This window comes from Pteropus vampyrus, unplaced genomic scaffold (assembly GCF_000151845.1).
Source record: "Pteropus vampyrus isolate Shadow unplaced genomic scaffold, Pvam_2.0 Scaffold215, whole genome shotgun sequence".
NCBI classification, from domain to species: domain Eukaryota; kingdom Metazoa; phylum Chordata; class Mammalia; order Chiroptera; family Pteropodidae; genus Pteropus; species Pteropus vampyrus.
In genome coordinates this window covers 1,698,673-1,716,394 of record NW_011888996.1, presented here as the reverse complement: position 1 = coordinate 1,716,394, position 17,722 = coordinate 1,698,673, and the positions used below count along the sequence as shown (strand labels likewise).

At 36.0% G+C, this 17,722-nt stretch overlaps 1 protein-coding gene across 1 annotated transcript in view; it reads right to left on the bottom strand.

Annotated features, from left to right (window-relative positions):
• Positions 1–16,188, bottom strand: part of CPQ (carboxypeptidase Q) — a 357,555-nt gene extending 341,367 nt beyond the window's left edge. The window contains exon 1 of the mRNA XM_023538239.1: positions 16,093–16,188. The gene's annotated coding sequence lies outside the window, so the exon portion shown is untranslated. The remainder of the gene's footprint in view (positions 1–16,092) is intronic.
• Between the last annotated feature and the right edge of the window lie 1,534 nt (positions 16,189–17,722).

The window sequence follows — 17,722 nt, the reverse complement described above, 5'->3', positions numbered from 1 at the left end:
GGTATGAAGCTTTGAGAATAAAAACCTGCTATCATACTTAAAATAATTTTTTTAAATTATGAAAACTATACATTGCTGCTGCTTTCCTTTTTATTGTAACTATTTACATGCATAGGTTCTTGGTTTCTATAGTCATCATAATGATGCTTGTTTTTAAAAGCTAAATTTTATTAAGCAATCAAAATATTTCACCAGATTGCAATTTATTCTGAAAGTACATTTTTCCAATGTAGTATTGGTGCAAAAAAAAAAAAAAAAACAGTTAATAAGCCATCTATCAATTAAGACTAACCACAAGTATCTACTTCTCATTAAAAATTCTCTAAGCTTTCTGCAAATGTTCATTAACAATTCCACAATACATTTCTAGTGATGGATTAGAACTATACAATGACAGCATTGTGGAGACACAAGAGAGCTTAATCCATACCCTTATTTTCTTAGAAATTTAATCAAGGCCTTTGTTGTGATTCCCAGGCAGCAAATAAACTAGCAACTACAATCAACCAGATAAGTGGAGCAACTAGCACAGACTTCCTGGAGGATTAAGAATTGTCTTCTTATAGGAGGATTAAGAGTGTACGCATTTACATATAATAGAAATCCAATGAAGGGTATCCAACCACAGTCTGGAAGCAAATAAGAATAATAAAATACATGTACTCAAACAGACTCATACATAGAGTTGCATGGGGAACACAAGAGAAGGACAAAGGGGATCATGAAAAGCTATAGAGAAGACATATCTCAAGATAGCCTCAAGGAATGGCTGAGAAGATGGAATAATATATCTCCCAGAGATCACCGGAACATCATCCTTAGGTCATATTCTAGTTAAAAGATATGTATGGCAAATAACAGTGAATAAGTCTATCATCATTACATTTTTTTGCACATATGACAATTGATAATGGGTAATATGCCGCTTTGATAATAATACTTAATGCCTCCTAAATGATCAGTTAAATTAATTTTGACACTAAAAAATTATATAATTACTTTAAACAGAAACTGATATCCGTGTTGTTCTGAATACTTTAACTACACTATATCTTCAAATCCCACAAATGCAATAAATGCTTATTTTTAAAAAGTAGATTAATTTAAATGATGGTTTGTTACCTTTTAATGGATCGGTTTTTCCCTTAGTATGATATCAGTACTTTAGAAAGTTTACTAATATTGAAGGCACAAAAACATGAACTATATGAGAAATCACCTAGAACATTTGACACAGTAAATATTAAATGCATGTTAGTTGATTGCAAAACTGGATTTCCCTGGAATACAATCTGAAAATTACTGATGTAATTCTTAGCTAGAATGCATAATTATATATCTCTCCAACAGAGTACTACAAGAATCTTTTATTATTGTTTTTAGAAAAGTATACTAGGTCTAACTAAGACATGTTTTCATTTATAAATAGTAGAAAATAATAATTATTACTAATAGTCTACATTTGAAGAGGTAACAAAAATGAAACAAAATAATGCTATATCACATTTCACTTAAAAACCCTGCAAAATATAATGTGTAATTTGAAAACAGATTTATAATAAAAATTAAAATAGTGAAGTATACAGACAGAATAAGGCCAAATAAAGAAAAATAATTCCCTCCTAATCCACAAATTTAAGGTTACTAAACATAAAAAAACTCCTTCTAGACCTACACAAATCCAAATAAAAAGGGTGATCAAAGGAACCAGTTTATTTGTATGAAAGGACTAAAAACATTAGCCTTCCTCAATGTAAAAAGACGTAGGCCAAATGTAGAAAGACTCCGGTTTATAAAGTCAAGAAGGGTTTGGATAAGATGAGTACAGATTTGCTACCAGATCCTTTCATATTAGTAATAGGGGATAGCCCTAGTAGTTCAGAGCTTATTTTAGGAAAATAAAAATGTATAATTTTTGCAGTGAGTGATAAACGTGTAAACAGTTTACCTAAAGAAAAGAGAAGACTGTATAAAATCATGAATAATACAATCATTGAAGCTGAACACTTTTCAATCTACCACAAAGCACTGCCACCACACTGACCCAAGTGAAGGTCTCCATGGGATCACCAGGAAGGTTTGCCAGTCTGAAGAACTATTAGTCTGCCCTTGGCTCAGAAACACGAATATCCCTGTACAGTCATTTTGGGCAAATAAAATTAAGCAAGCTACAGTACTAATTTTCCATAGTTTGCAAAGGGAACAAATAATTCTGTGGTGGTCAACAAAGACAAATAGTATTATTCATCTCAAACACTTCTTCTTTATTCATTATAAAAGATATTTTGTTTGGATCATAACTTCATCTTTCCATTCATTTAACAAAAAGTTACTGAGCACATACTAGGCACTGAAGACACAAATATATAGGATAATATCCACACCCTCGAAGAGCTGCCAAGTATAATAGGGACAAAGATAATGTGAAAACCCCTATAACTGAGGTAGTTGCAAGGTTCAGTGAAAACGGAGGGGAAGAGGGGATTAGGAAGACATATGCTCGAACTGAGATGTGAAGGGTAGGCAGTTTATGATGGGCATGTGAAGAAGGTGGGAGTGGTACTGAAGAAAAGGTAACTTGACAGAGAAAACAATCCATGCAGAGACACAGAGGCCCCTGGAGAAAATAGCAAGTAGCTCGATAAGTGGGGGAAACAGTGGAAGATACAACAATAATAGGAAGGTATTATTTCCCAGGGTTAGACTTAAAAGGTATACTGTGTGATATACAACATACATGAGCAAAATGCCCTAAGGTGCTCCAACAATGGACACAACGAACGTTTGCCACCCCTCATGAAGTCAGCAAAGGAAAAAAAGTTTCGTTCTGATCTTTACTAGCCCCCCATGTCCCTAGCACAGAGAATTCACCTAGATGCCACATCAAGACAAGCACAACATGTGAAGTACCTCAAAATCTCCAAACAAGCCACTACTTATTATATATCTGGTTATTCCTTGGAATTTTCATAGAGGGAAAAATAACCCATGCTTACAAAAGACACTCAAGATCTTCTGTTTAAAATCCCTAAAATACTAACAAACCAAATGACAAAAAAAAAAAAATCTAGTGCACTCTGGAGCAATTATATGACATTTGAAATGTCTAAACTTAAACCGCACTACGGTTTTTAGAAATACTCTTCATTCTTATACACAAAAGGTTCAAGTCATTGTTCCTTACTTGAATTCAAACTATGGAAATATTAAATGTTACACTTTTCAAAAATCTTAAACAACTATTTTTAAAACCCATACTGTATCATGCCTTTGAATTCAGAAATGTATATATATTCAAAGGTGATTTTGAAGCATTATTTGAAAAAGGCTTACTTTTTATATATTGTCTTCACAATCCATAGTTACATTAACTTTTTCACAAAAAAAAAAGATAAAATTCTTTATAATGTCATTTTCATTCTTTTCTGCTTAAATCTGGAAGCAAACTAAAGCGAAACCAACTTTTCTCCTACTATGAAATATATTCTCTCTAATAATAGCTTCATATTTTGAGGAAACAAACATAACCCTTTGCTTCTATTTCTAAACATTTTTCCTAAATATTATTGTTTGAAAAGGTCTCAGGCTATGATAGAAATGCCAGAGTGAATAGGCTAAGTGAAGTGGAAAGGGACACTGAAAAGAATGTGCTGAAAGACAGAAGGAATAAGATTTAGGAACTGAGATTTTTATTGACTTTTTATTGTGTCACTTTTTCTTCTAAAGACTGAATATACCACTTACATGAAAACTTAAATATTTCTCCTAAACCTGCCATTGTTGAACAGAATTTACCAATACAAACTTAACTCTCAGTCTTCAGCCTAGTGTGTAGCACATACAAAGATCAGAAACACTAAATCCTAACACAGACACTGACTGGCCCACTGAAGTTCACTTCCCAAGCCCTAACTCTCCTGTATTTATAATAATTAGCCCTGCAACCATCTAAGGAAGACTTGTTTCTTTATTAAATTCAAAGTTAAAATAATACTGGGATTCTATTTTCCAAAGCTTATATTCCAATTATTCATTCAGTCATTCAAGAAAGCTCACTGAGAACTTACTATACAACCAGGAACTGTGCAAAATTTGATGAAGATAAAAAAATAAGCAAGACTTGGTTCATACTATTAGCAGTCACTGTTAATTACCTATTCAATATTGATTTTCTCTTTTTTATTTTTTGCTAACCAAACCCAAATTTTCTTTGGAGTACAAAGTTTCTAGCCCCGTTAATCCAAGCCAATTGTCGTCAGTATGGATGGTACTATCCTGGGAGGCATTTTGAATGGGGGTGGGAGGCACTTTGGGTTGTCATAAGAGTATGTGGGTCCTACTAGTAATTAGTTTGAAGATGCCAGGGACCCCAGCCATACTGCTGTGTGGGCGACAATCTCGAGTACTAAGAACTCTTCTACATTTCACACTAACTTTTCAACTATGAAAAACCTATCATCTGAGCTTTGAACCTAACTCTATTGTACATACGAATATATACAAATAAAAAGCTTTTGTACAGTTTTAATGCAAATGACTTTTTAAAGAAACAACTACCGTGTATATTAGGAAGGACTATGCTGTAGTTTTGTTCAGAACTTTACCAAGAGCTACTCATCATTTCAGTAAAACACCAATGCCCATGCTGCTTCTGGTACTGGAAACACCATCACCATATCCCTGGGCCAGTCTGCATTTATTGCTGTCACATTCACCATGCAAACATGACTACTTCATTATGTTATCTAGTGCTATCGTGCCTTGGAGTTTACATTTTGAAATACTTCGTTAAAAATTACTTTCCTTTAATTTCTCCTTTATATTACAATTAGGATAGCAGACTGATTTTTTTTGAAAATATACATCAACAGATTATTTGTGATGTTTTATTCAGGATAATAAAGCAGACATTATAAATTATTTGGTTTTTTTTTAAAGAGTCATTGCATCTAATAAGATGGAAACTAGTGAGTTAAGTGAATTTAACAATTCTCTTCCTTACTCTTACAGCCAATCTTCCAGCCAGGGGAGGCCATGTGACCCAGATCTACCCAGAGAGACCCAAACAAAAGCAGCTGACAAGAAAGTGGTCACAATTCTACAGCTGAATGAGCCACTCTGTAACCATGAAGACAAGTACGAGAACTGGTCCTGACATCACTGAGCAGCTGAACCAATACCAGCACCACCAATTTGTCTGTTATATGAAAAAATATATACTCCATTTGTTTTCAGTCACCATTAGTTGGATTTTCTGTTCCTTGCAGCTGTGAATACATTTCCAACTGTTATATTATTTTAGGGGCTTCTTGGGGATCCATAATTAAATATGTTGTTTATACTAATTAACACCATAAGCAAGGCCTAGGATCTGGCACAAGGTCTATCTAGACTTCCCACATGCACATAAATATTAAACATCAAACACCAAACTCAGAATCTTCCTTTCAAACCTGATCTTCCCTTTATGTCAGTGAGTTAGAAACTACAGTGTTACTGAATTCTTTGTCTCTCATGGAAAACAGGTGAATTGTTAGCAAATCCTGCCTGTAATTCCACCTCCAAATTCTTTCTTAACTTCCCTCCTTTCCACCGTTACCATTACTTCCCTAACTCAGAACCTCATTATCCTTCATTTGAAACACTCCCTCACACATCTCCCTGCCCTAAACTCAGGTCCACTTCCAATCTATATTCTATATTGCCTCCAGATTTATCTTAAATCCAAATTAAATGACTTCTTTGCTTCTAACATGTTTCCTCATTTATTGTCAGTGTTATGGGTATGGTGTTCACAATCATTCCCTGTTGCTCCCCCACCTTTACACTGCAGCCCCAATAGGCAATTTATTGGTCCTTGAAGTTATACCTCTCTGCTTTTGCTCATGCTGTTCTCTCTGCCCAAAATGCCCTTTCATCCTTTCTCCATTTGGAGAAGTCACAGTCCTGATATAAGGTCCAGTTCATTGGTCTTCAACTCCTGGGCAGAACAATTTGCTGCCTTTTCAATAGCGCATTGTATGCTACATGTTTTTGTGTCTGTCACCCTGCTATCCATCACTTAATAGTGATAATATTTTACTTTTATAAAATTCAACAAGCATGTTCTCTGCAAAGAATGTGTTTTATTTGTTTTGTATGCTAAGCAAATAGCACAATACCTAGCAATAAATATTTATAGAATAAATGAATAAATTCATCAAACAAGTAGTTACATTTCACAACAGAAGTAGAAGGCTCTGTTCATCACTTGAATGATTACTTCTTCATATACACAAGTTCCTTTCATAAAGGGAGTCAAGAGACCTAGGACTTGGTCCTGGCTGTCCTTCTCCAGATGCATGACCTTGAACAATTTGTGTGAAGTCTCTCTTTAAGTGTAAAATAAGGAGTTGCATTTCAGCTCTACATTCTATTATAGATTTTCTTAAAGAGTTAATCAGTTACACTTTTCCTTATATTCCATATTAGCATCTGACTTAATCACTTTATAACAAACTATTAATTAGTTCATATATAAAAATCACTACTCAGTCTACCATTTGGTTTCCTCCTAGTAGCCAACTGAAATTGAACTCACAAAGGTCAAAAAAAAAATGCCTTGTTTCTAAATCCAATGAAAACATTTCATTTTCCATCATAGTTGACATATGAAATATGTAACATTGTGGACAGTCTCTCATTTTCAAAACACTCTTCTTCTTATATCTCTGCTCTCCTTCCCAATTTTTTTGTAGGGTCCCTTTCCTCCATATACCCTTTAAAGTTTATTATTTCCTAGGGCTCTCACTTGACTCTCTTCTCCTACTACACATTCTAACCATCAAGGTCATTCACTCCAAGGCTTCATTTATCATCTACAGCATGAGCTATCTAGAGGTTAACAAGCTCCCTTAGTTTAGATGCACATAGACACCTCAAATTCAACGTATCCAAACCCTTCTCATGACTTTTCCTCTAGATTCTGCTCTTCTCTCCAAACTCTCACTCTTGGTGTGTAGCGTTTGCACCAACCCATCGTCTGGACCATTTGGGACATCTCACTCTCTTTTAACTCTTCAGCCATTTAATCACTGTTATCCAATTTAACTCCTAAAAAGTACTCAAACCCATCTTTCTCCTCTAAATCTTCCTTATCACCTGGTTTCTGGCCATATTACCTTAACTTGAGCTACCACAGCAATCTCCTAACTGATCTCTGTCTCTAGCCTCCTTCTCTCCTGCATATTCTTTTTGCTACAGTGGTTATCTGTCTTCAAAATACTTATATTCAAGTCCACTAAACTGTGGACTTCATGTATGCAAGGACTGTGTAGAATACATCTTTGAACCTCTAGGATCTAGGACTGACCCAGCATTTAGTAGTTACTCAATGAACACAGGCAGGAAATATAGGAGGTGATGCCTGAATTAGTTTTGGAAGATTCTAAGAGCTAGCAGGCATGTGGGTTGGTGATGAGGAGTAAATGTACATTCCAGAATAAAGAATGGCTCTTCTCTATATATAATTCAAAGGAAAGTGCTGAATATATTTCATGTGCTTAGTAAATACATACTGTCTTGAGCTGAATCTTTCTGTATAAGCAGATAATTCCCAGATACAGGACCACTTCTTAATGGCATCCACCTAATTTACTGCTTTTCAGAGTAAGCATTCAGACTGATATGTTTTCTAGTATCTATTTTTCACACAACAGGGGACAGGAGGGCAAGACAGAAAAAAAAGAAAAGACCAGGCAAGAACGTTTCTCCCACTGCAACTTCAACTCCACTTGCTATTTTAACAAAATGCTATAAAGTTTGAAATCCTTAGACAGTCCCACCTAGTAAAAACTGGTGAAATCTGAATAAAGTCTATAGATTATATCAATTGCAATTTCCTGGTTTTTATATAATATAGCTATATAGATGTTACCATTGGGGAAAGCTGGGTAAAGGAAAGACACAACAGATTCTCTCTGTTATTTTTGCAATAATCCTGTGAGTCTATAATTGTTTAAAAATAAGAAGTTAAAAAGAAAAATAACTCCTACCTACCTGGACTTTTTTTAAAGTTCAAATATTTTTTTAATATTGTAACGTTTATACTTCTGGGGGGGGGGGAGCAAAAATCACACAGGAGTGAGCCACAGAGGAATCACACAGAAGTGATTTCTATTTGTTAGAATCAGATTCCAGCATAGGGAGAGGAGTGTCGCAGGCCCACCTCTCCTACCATCTTAGACTAGGATTCGCCTGTATTCAACAACTTCATCATTGTATTTCCTAAGAGCTATGTAAAGGAGGCTTTATTTCAAATGTATCTGCCACTTAACATGTTACCCTGAATAAGGTATGGGCATTGTAGAGACAAGGGATGATGACTTAAGGAAGGAGGTAAATCCTGACTACTGGGAAAGAAGACAGTGTATGATATTCTTTTCTTTCCCCATTGGCTATGGTAGTTAGTACAGTGACATCAGGTTAGCAAGGTGATGAGAGCAGGGCAAATGGTACACTGACCGAGAATCCCCTTTCCTGGAGGAATCACAGGAGCTCTGGGGTTGGGAGGTATGGGGATGACAATCTGCTGGGAGAGGCCCACCAGTAGACCCTTCTCCTCACACTGAGTCACACATGGCCCCACCCTACAGATGTCAAGTGACCGTCTCTCATCCCTCCTCAACCCATCAGCCAGTGAGCAGTTTACCAGTGAGCAGTTCTGAGTTTACCTCCTACGAATATTAATTGGGTTCACTTTACTAATCCTTTTTTCAGATTTCTTTATCCCTTTCAAGTTTCTTGAGTATATAAAACAATGAAATCTAAATTCCTACTGTTCAAAAGTAGACACCTTTGTCATACAGCTGAATGTAAATGACTTTTGACCTACATCATGATGGGACAGAGGGAAATAAATATGAAGCTCCCTTACATGCTGCTTAAGTGAAACAATATGATTAAAATTCCAGTAAATGAAATCAACCATGAACTCTAGGACAAACTTTGTATTCTTGGCTTGCAAAATCTGTATTGATATTCAGAGGATATGAGACAGCTCTCAGTCCCTTGGTTAGCTGAGGATTCCAGGCTGACCATGAAGATGGATGCTCTTGAGAACAAGTATCTACGATCTATGCCTCTGTCACATGCTCACACACCTGCAATCAGCAGCCATACCAAGCTCATATAGTCAATAAAAGCACAGATAAATCATGAATAATGCAGTTTACACCCTTTGGGAACAAATACAAAGTAGGTAACCCTAGACATTAGCAATTCTGAGGTCCTACAATCTAAAAGAACTAAAAAAAAGGATGAAAGGAAATGGGATTCTAGCCTCGTAAAGTCCTAATTTTCTAGGACTTGAACCTCTAACTTAAGAGTAATAGGAAGTGCTTTATTTCTGACAGTAAAACCAGTGAAGCATTTGTCTTCGATCTGGTGATATTACAAGGCACAGAAGCCTCTTCCAGAGGCAGGGGAGAGAATATGGCTTCCCTACAATCATACAAAGTGCAGAAGTCTTCCAAAGATTCAGCAAAGTACAGAATAGTATAAAGCTAGAGATATATAGATTTAATTACCATTTGCTAATAATGGTTACAGTAAGTCAACTGTACTAATGTGTTTTTATTGCTAAACAGCATGCTTCCCCCATGCATCTTCCCCTGAACTGGTTAAAAACAAGTTCCAAGGAATACTCTGGTAGAGATACTAGTAATTTCCTTCAGAACATGCCTTTCTGTTTCTCTCACTTAAGCCAGGCTCCCCCATTCCATAAACAAAGAAGCAGAAAGACCTTCAATGAATCTTGCTGCAAACACAGTTATTACAGCCCAAGTCAGGCAGGTCTGTTCAGCAAGTCACTTACTGCAAAATTTGCTGTTAAACTTGTCAAACAGACATATATGAAAATGCTGCTTCACTAAACAACTATTAAGTTTCATGAGCTTAAAAAAAATACCATCTAGCTATATACTGTTAACTCAACAGAGATTCACCATTCAGTTTTAAAATCTGATATGTGGGTAGACTTTTCCCCAAACCCTAACATTTGCTCTCTGCCACATAGCACCATTAGCAAACATGGGCTGAGAGCACACACTCATTCTTTCAACAGTGTGTGCTCCCTCCTTCTGCAATAGGAGCACACAGCATCTGTTGCTTCAGGCTCTTGCACAGGAAAAAGAGCACTTCTCAATGGTGTTGAAGGGAAATTAATGCATTAAATCCTCTCTGTCCCAATGGTCAGACATTAATCAAAGGTGAAAAAGAAAAGAGTCAAGCCAAATATATTCACAGTAATGGAGCTAAAACAATTATTCAAAGTGCTTAATCAGTCAATGTAAAATAAAACCATCCTAGCACCACATCAGTGCACAGCCAGCAAAATTATCCTGGGGAGAAAGAACGTTCATAAAATAAGTTTTCTAGGAAGTGGAGAAATCAAGGTGATATAGCAGATGTTTGACAGCAGGAAATTAAAAGGGTAACTTAAAAAATTAAAAAGGACTTAGGGAGACACTGGAGAGAGATGAGTTTGGAGTGTGGAACAAAGACCATGGTGGTAAATATATCCCAGTCCAGAGGTAAGAAGGGAGGTGGGGAAATTATAAAAGAGGCATGGGAAACCAGCTGAGAGTGATTTTTCTTAACAAGCAATTTCTAAATCCAAAAAAATAAAAAAGTAATTTTTAAAGAGAATCACCTTTATCAGGAGACTATGTGTATAACTTAAAGGATTATGAAGATGAACTTAAAGAAAAAGATTCTTGGATCCCAGATAGAGACTGCAAAAGCAAAAAGGGAACTGGGAACTGGTTACCTCTGGGGAGAGACAAAAACGGCTTGGAGGGGGACAGAGAAATCAAAGGCACCACGGCTTATCTCAATTTTTGTGATTTATTTCTTGATATCTTACTCAAAAGATGAAAAGCTCATAGTCAGGTCACTCAAGTCATAGCTATAGGAAATGAGGTGAGGAAACACTAAGTTGGGAATAATCACCCCATAATTGCCTGGAGGTCTACTAAATCTGTGAAGAATCGGCCTATTTCCTAAACGCAGTGCATTTGATTTCCCTCCAGAGAATGCAGGAAATTGTACCCTTTGAAACAGATGAGAAGTTTTAGATAACATCAGATTCTACTGAAAAGCCCTTGGGAGTGATTCCACAACTCAGCCTGCACGACAGTGTCTGACACATTTAGTAGCAGATGAGGGGAAGTTTGTTGTGACAGCTGTACAGAAAATAAAGTCTGAAGGTTAGGTGAATTTGCAACATGAGAAGGTGATTTGGGTTTGGACAACACAAAATCGCCTTAGGAAGGAAGAATGTACAGAAAAATGAACAAAGAAAATGCAGAGGGGCCAAAAGCAAAGGGCGCCCAGCTTGTTGCAGTTTTCTGCATTGTTTCCATGCACTGGAAATGCTTGCCAACTAGTCACAATGTCCCCCCAAAGTAGTTGTACTATTCACTTTTATAGCAGTAGGAAGAATGCATTACTTGCGAAATACATAGATACGGAGTAAACGAGTTATAATTGAAGGTGATTTTCTTCTATTTGTCCTCTCTTCTCTCCACCTGATCACTAAGGCAGTCTCATCTTCCCCACACAGGCGTGACAACAGATCATAGCTGCCGGCTGTGCCCCCCCACCACACACAGGGCCACACAGGTGTGTTGTTCAACATAGCCCTGCAGGGCTGCATTTGTTTCCCATCTTCCTCTGCCTCTACCACTTGCTCAGAGGCCAGCCACTTCCCCTAATGAAGTGTCACAGGTAGGACATGAAACACCTCATGCTGTACATGAGTATGACCCAGAGCTGCTTCAGAGGGAAACGACCCTAATGAACGGGAAGCAGGAAGATAAACACCAAGTGACAGAGATGACAGCTGAAAACACTCCCAACAGTACCTTTGTGCAGTCCACGACAGCGGTCTCATTCCTTATATGATGGAAACATGAGGAAAGAAAAAGGAAGAAAACCAGCATTGGCCTTTGTCCTAGGAAGTGACTCATATACATCATCTGATTTAATCCTCATACACAACCACTGAGGGACATTATTACTGCTGAAACAGAGACTCAGAGAATATAAATGATTTGCTCATTGTCACATGGATGGTAAGAGCCTTTCTTTCACTTCTTTATGAGGTAGAACTCTGACCCTTTGAAAAGCTTTCTCTGACCCTCTGGGTTTAGGTTGGGTGGTCCTATAGATTCCAGCACCAATTTGTTCTAGGTACTTTCTCCACAATACATATCACTCTGCATTGTAATTGCCTGTTTATCTTTCCAGCTCTAGACCGAAGGCTCACTGAAGGCAGAGGCTGTCTCTTCAGTATCTCTCAATGCTGAATATGATGCCTGGTCTACATATGCTTGAGGAATGCTGGGCCAGAAATGAAGGCCCACCATTCCATGCTTTCTCTGAACAATACTGCTTGGAATTTTAATTTAACCAAGTGCTTAACAAAATGAAAAAGAGTAGCTATGAAGACTAAACATGTCCTACTTTCAAGCTCCTACTGTGTCGTCTCCACGGTACTAATGCTACTATGTGGAACATGGTTATGCATTGTAAAAGAGGGTGTTTAAATGCAAGTGACTATATAGCACTGTAGTACTTGCTATTCCCTAGGTAAAAATAAATGTTAGGTGGAAAAGCTTATGTCTCACTACAGGTTCTTTTTTCAGGTTCTTTTCTATATAGTAATGAGAAACACTGGTAAGCCCCGCTTTTAGTCTTGGAGTCCCACAGACACCAATTATTCACATTTAATGTTACAACTTCAAAATGTTTAAGATACTCTGAACTTTGGTAGGTTCTTTCTTTTAAAGACTGGAACAAAAAGAGAGCTAAATTACCTTAGCCCACGTTTTTTGGAAGTCATTATGATTTCTGCACCAGAGAACCCATGCAATTGTTCCAGCAATCCTGTTCCAATACCTGTTTCCAAAGAAGAAAATGCATAACTTGACCACCAGGAATGTTTGTACTGAATCCAAGTCCAGAGCAGGGTGGCTCTGCTGGGCTATCACCCCTGAAGCCCCATCAATTAGCAAAGTCTAATCAACCCAGAAAACCAGCAAAAAGAGGTCAGCCAAACAACTAAGTCCAGACTGCAATAAATCTGCTTCTAGTTACTTTTCTCTCTTGTTCCAAACACATCTAGGTACACACTTTAATAAAGCCATGTGCAAAAGCTGGTTACACTGAATTCCACACCCAACAGGGGTGGCAAATTGTAAACTTGAGAAAAATAGCCTCTAGCCACAAGAACCAAAGCTGAGCATGCATTTAATTCAAAGCTACTGAACTCTATGAAGAAAGCTCAACCTTTCTCAATTTGTCTTTGCATTAGTGTGGTTCCATGCTGTACTTTAATGCTACTAATACTGTAGGGAGTCTCTTCTCAGTCTCCTGACTTCCTAAATTGGATATATCATAAAGTACACAGGAAAAATAGTCACTCAAATGCTATTGGGAATAATGGAAATTCTAATAGGCCCGAACGTGCTCATGGCTAATACTCTTTTGTTTTAACCTTATTCTTTGATTCTTCATACCATTAGTCCAAATGTTTTCAATCACTTTTTTAGCAGATGTACAATTAACATATAATAAATTATACATATTTAAAATATACAATTTGATGTTTTGACATATGTTTACACCCATGAGACTATCACTACATTTAAGATAATGAACACACTTATCACTCCCAGAAGTTTCTTCATGCCCCTTGATAATCCCTTGCTCCTACCCCTAGCCCAAGGAAATCACCAATCTGCTTTTTGTGACTATATATTAATTCATACATCCTAGAATTTTATATAAATGGAATCATATAGTATGTACTCTCCTTATGTCTGACTTCCAAGACCCAGCATAATTATTTTGAGATTCATCCATGTTATAACATGTATCAATAGTTCATCCCTTTTAATTGCTGAGTAGTATTCCATTTATGGATATACTACAGTTAATTTATCCATTCATCTGCTGATGGATATTTAGGTTGTCTCCAATTTGGGGCTATGACAAAAAACTACTATAAATGTTTGTTGACAATTCTTTGTGTGGATAAGCTCTAGTAATAGAATGGCTGGACCATATGATAAGTACCCCGTCCCTCGATTTACGTGGTATTTTTTTACACAAGTTTTTTTATACATGGTAAATATTCCTCCCAGTTAGGCAGTCTTTTTAAATGCATTTGCATTTATGTGGTCTCGTTTTGCATGGTTCTTTCCTTTTCATTTTCATTATTGGTGATTACTCTTCCTAAAAACAATAGCTTAACTCAGTAATGTACAAAGAACTAATACTTACTAACACACAATTACTAATGATATTCCTGTTCATTGGATGGCAAACAAAAAAGCTTGGGTGACTAGTGGTGTTTTTTGGGATTGGTTTTACAAATGTTTTGCTGTAGAAGCTGAAAATTATATGAAGGAAAATGTCTTCCTTTTAACATACTTTTACTTTTAGATAATGCACCTGATCATCCACAAAATTTAGAACATCCAAATATAAAAGTTGTATATTTGCCACCAAATACAACTTCCTTGATCCAATCTTTAGATCAAGGCATTATTTCCACTTTTAAGATTAATTATACTAAATGGAGTTTTAAAGATATTTTTAATAAACAAAGATAATGAATCACTTACAGTTACAGAAGCCTGGAATAAATACACAATTGTAAGTTGTATCAAGAATACTGCTTTAGCTTTGCGTGATATAAAACTGTCAACTTTACATGCTTGTTGGAAAGCAATATGGCCAGAAGTGGTTGTACCTGGGAATATGGTTCCAACGACTGAATAGGGATTAACTGGCATTATTAATTTGTTAAATAAATTTCAAAAAGAAGGCTCTGAGAATTTGAATATAGACAATATTAATGAATTACTGGTTGATCACAAATTAACTAATAATGAATTAACTCACTTAATATCTGAAGCCCATCCTGCTGATGAATACGGCAATGACCTTGAGCCAGTTTCATTCACTGCAGAAAATATTTACAAAGCTCTTCAACTGGCCACAAAACCAGAAACTGCAATTCTAGTTATTGAGCCAAACATCCAACAAGCCTTAAAATTTTGGACAGATTTAAAAAAAATGTTGCAGTAACTAAGAATTTATGAAAACTTAGCAAAAAATGAGGTTGAAAAAAAGATCATCTACAAACATAAACAAAAATAATGAAACTGAAGTAGTACTTCCAAATATGTCGAGTGATGAAGATAGTGACTTTGTGCCAATTAAAAAGAGAAGGTGGACTGCTTTGGATCATAGTACAGACACCAACAACAAATAAAATTTATTTTGGTTTTTCTGAATTTTCATTAATATTTTTTTGTGAAAAGATGTGAAATAAATATTTTTATGACTTATATTGGCCTTTTGTATTTCTTTTTTTGTACTGGTGGACTCTTTTTATTCAGTTTTCTTCCACATTAAAAAAAAAAAAAAAAGATGTGTGAACAAATAATCTGCATGAATCGAGGGACGGGTAGAACATGTTTAACTTTTTAAAAAATTGCCAAATTGTTTTCCAAAGTAGTTGAATCACTTTACATTCCCACCAACAATATAACTGAGTCCTAGTTCCTTCACATCCTCACCAACACTTGATAGAGTCAGTGTTTTTATTTTCCTAATATATGTGTAATGGTGTAATAAAAACAATATGGTTTTATTTTACATTTCTTTGATGACTGATGAAGTTGAGTATATTTTCATGTGCCATCCACATCTTTTTTGGTGAAATATCTGTTCAAATCTTTTACCTGTTTTTTACTGGGTTATTTTCTTATTGCTTGGATCCTATAGTTCTTTATATATTCTGGATGTAAGTCCTATATCAGATCTATCATTTGCAAATATATATATTCTTCCTATCTGTGGCTTGTCTTTTTATTCTCTTAAGTGTCCTCTGAAGAGAAGGTTTTAATTTTGAAGAAATTCAATTTATCAATTTTTTTCCAGAATATATGATAAAGCTAAAGTAATCAAGACAGTATGATATTAGAGTAAAGACAGGAAAATAGATAAATAAAAGAGAACAGAGTCTAAAAATCAACTCATATTTATGTGGGCAGTTGTTTTTCAACAAAGGTACAAAGGCAATTCCCTGGATAAAGGAGGTTCTTTTCGCCACATGCTGCTCAAATAATAAAATATCTACATAGAAAACAACAACAAACAAAAACAAAAACACTTTCATTCATATGTCATGGGCTCAATTATATCCCTCAAAATGCATATGCTGAAGTCCTAACTCTTAGTATTTTAGAAAGTAACTTATTTAGAGATGGGGTCTTTAAATAAGTAATTAAGTTAAAATAAGGGCATGAGGGTGGGCCCTAATCCAATATAACTGGTGATAATCCAATATAACTGGCCCTAATCCCTATAAGAAGAGGAGTTTAGAACACAGACATGCATAGAAGATCACATGTCTTTTACACAGGTAAAAGACAGCCATTGACGATGAGAGGCCTCAGAAAAAAAACAACCCTGTCAAAACCTCAACCTTGGACTTCTAGCCTCCAGAACTGTGAGAAAATATCTGTTGTTTAAGTCGCCCAGTCTCTAGTGCTTTGTTATGGTAGTCCTAGCAAATTAAAACACCATAGCTCTCACCATATACAAAAATTGACTCAAAATAGATCATAGAGTTAAATTTAAAACTTAAAACTACAAAATCTTCTAAAAGAAAACCTTTGTGACTATAGGTTATGCAGATTTCTTAGCTACAACACTAAAAGTTATGATTCATAAAGGAAAAATTGGTAACTTGGACTTCAATCACTTTTTAAGCATTTTCTTTAAAAAAAATCTTATGCAGAGCACTTATGTAGAGAACAGATATAAGCAAAGCTTCTTCGAAGCGGGGTGGGGATTCTAGGTAGTTTCATTAGTCCCCTCTATCACCTTCCTTTGTGACCTCTAAGACATCTCTGCAGAACATAGGGTTCCAAAGACTAGGAAGTAGAAGCCACTGAATTTTATTAACAGAATGTTTAGATCTACCCAAAATAATAACCACTAACTTCTATTGAGAGGCTATTATGTGTTACATAATATGATACTTCTTTTATTTTTTCTCCTTTAAATCCACGAGGTAGGCATTATTTACATTTGCACATGAGGAAATTAAGGCTCTCACAGCTGGCACATATCACAGCTGGAATCTGAGCCCAGTTCTGACCCCCAAGTCTATGATCTTTAGAGTTCCAATGTTCAGGGACACCCCATGCAGTGTCACAAAACCAAACACAAAAGATAAGAACTTGGACTTTCTGTGGACTTAAACCACTTGCACAAAATAACTGTGCAAAAAAAACTAAATGCTAAAAAAAGTATTCTAGAAAAATAAACTCCAGCTAAAAATAATGTATAATAAATATCCAGGATATACTTCCTATAAAGCCACATGAGCATGTGACAGTGATAACACACCTATGAGCAAATATTTTTGGCAATCCCCCTCTCCGAGACACATTTATGCCTTCCCTGCTATCAAGCAAGTAGTACACGAGGGTCTGGCCTAAGTAATCTAGTTTACTTTTCCTCATTCAGAAGAGGGGCAGAATCATATAGTGGATATGAATATATTAATGTCACACAAACAGTAAAGAGATTGAGCCCCGATTAGGCCCAAGGTTTGATGCTATTAGTGGAGGTAACAGTTATAATATCTTTATTAGGTCCT